Source organism: Anneissia japonica, unplaced genomic scaffold (genome assembly GCF_011630105.1).
Source record: "Anneissia japonica isolate Jap-2015-1 unplaced genomic scaffold, ASM1163010v1 scaffold287961_len116307_cov110, whole genome shotgun sequence".
Lineage (NCBI taxonomy): Eukaryota > Metazoa > Echinodermata > Crinoidea > Comatulida > Comatulidae > Anneissia > Anneissia japonica.
The window spans coordinates 56,096-57,421 of record NW_022691994.1 but is presented as its reverse complement, the minus strand read 5'-3'; the positions used below and the strand labels follow the sequence as shown (position 1 = coordinate 57,421).

Sequence of the window (1,326 nt, the reverse complement as noted above, 5' to 3'; positions counted from 1 at the left end):
TATCTTCCAATAGATTGACATTGGCAATGGTTTACTTATAGAAAAGGACCAGCTCATAGCCATCACTCAGATAAGCGATGGGGCACGAGGCAAATTCAAAATTTGTTTGTTATTGTTTCCGATGCATGAAGTGGTAGGAAAATACAAGATAGGGAAGAAAAGCAAGGCACATGTGGAACATCGATAGAGAATAAGCGTTTGAATCCCATCTGAATTACTGCCATAACAGGTAGGTAATTTGTTAAATAAGTTTGTGTTTTACCTTTTAAATGAAAATACTGCAGGTTTATTTATTGTAATAAGATATTTATATTTCAAAAGATAAATGGTACATCAACATGTAATGTAAAGCTTTTTTATTTGGGTTAGACATTGATTGTTTTCTTTAAATTTTAATCTGAAAGTTTGCATTGTCCCTTTGTAACCAATAAATAACCATCAAAAGGGAGCCCGTCTTTATTACTGACTTAACCTACGAAGTAGCTACATCTTACTGTATATGTTCTGCATAGCACTTGAGGGAAGAAACTTTAATATTAGACAGTTAATGAAGAAAATATTTTGCTACAAGTAGAACACTTATACTGTATTAAAATTATACAGTATTTAGATTTTGTACAGATAACAAATAATATGAAATAATACTTTTATTGGACCACTACTTTTAAGGTATCTGCATTTTATTCTTTAGAGATTACCATAACTAATATTAGACATTGCACCGAAATTATTAAAATTCATCCTGCTCTTGGTGGTTGCCCGTTTATGAGTTTTCGATTTAGAAGCCTATAAGAGTATTCAATTTGTTTGCATTTTTTTTACCCCCAGATTTCCTGAGGCTTCAACTACTCTTTTGAGACAGTCTCTGCCAAACAGAATAAAAAAAATGAACAAGCCTAAAAATTGGGAATACCATGTATGCATTTTTGTTTTTAAATTTGTTATTAACTTTAATTCCAAACTTCGTTTTATTATTTTTTTGTAGTATTTATTTATATTTGACGTTTCAGTGTGTAGGTCGTCTTAAAGTTAGGTTCAGAAAAGTTTGGTTTTTTTTTTAAATTTTTTTTTTATGTTGTAGAACTGATTTTTTTTAAACCCAAAAAGAATATTTGATGAAAAAAAGCGGTTAATGAGATTCAGATTTTTTAATATTTAAAAACTGGGGGAAAAAGAGACGTAACCACCCTTTTTCCCTCCTTAGTTTTCCCCAGTTTTTAAATATTCAAAAATCTGTATCTCTCTCATTAACTGTTTCCAAGTTTTTTGTCAAATATACTTTGAGGCTTAGAAAGATTAGTTCTACAACATATCAACAGATTTATG

General features: G+C 29.9%; 1 protein-coding gene and 1 long non-coding RNA gene across 2 annotated transcripts in view; both read left to right on the top strand.

Annotated features, from left to right (window-relative positions):
- The window catches only part of LOC117100151, a 1,975-nt gene extending 813 nt beyond the window's left edge, over window positions 1–1,162 (top strand). Inside the window, exons 2-3 of the long non-coding RNA XR_004444083.1 lie at window positions 14–229; window positions 829–1,162. This is a non-coding gene — a long non-coding RNA (uncharacterized LOC117100151). The remainder of the gene's footprint in view (window positions 1–13; window positions 230–828) is intronic.
- Window positions 1–1,326, top strand: part of LOC117100152 (fibrillin-2-like) — a 28,015-nt gene that overhangs the window by 3,996 nt on the left and 22,693 nt on the right. The window lies entirely within an intron of this gene.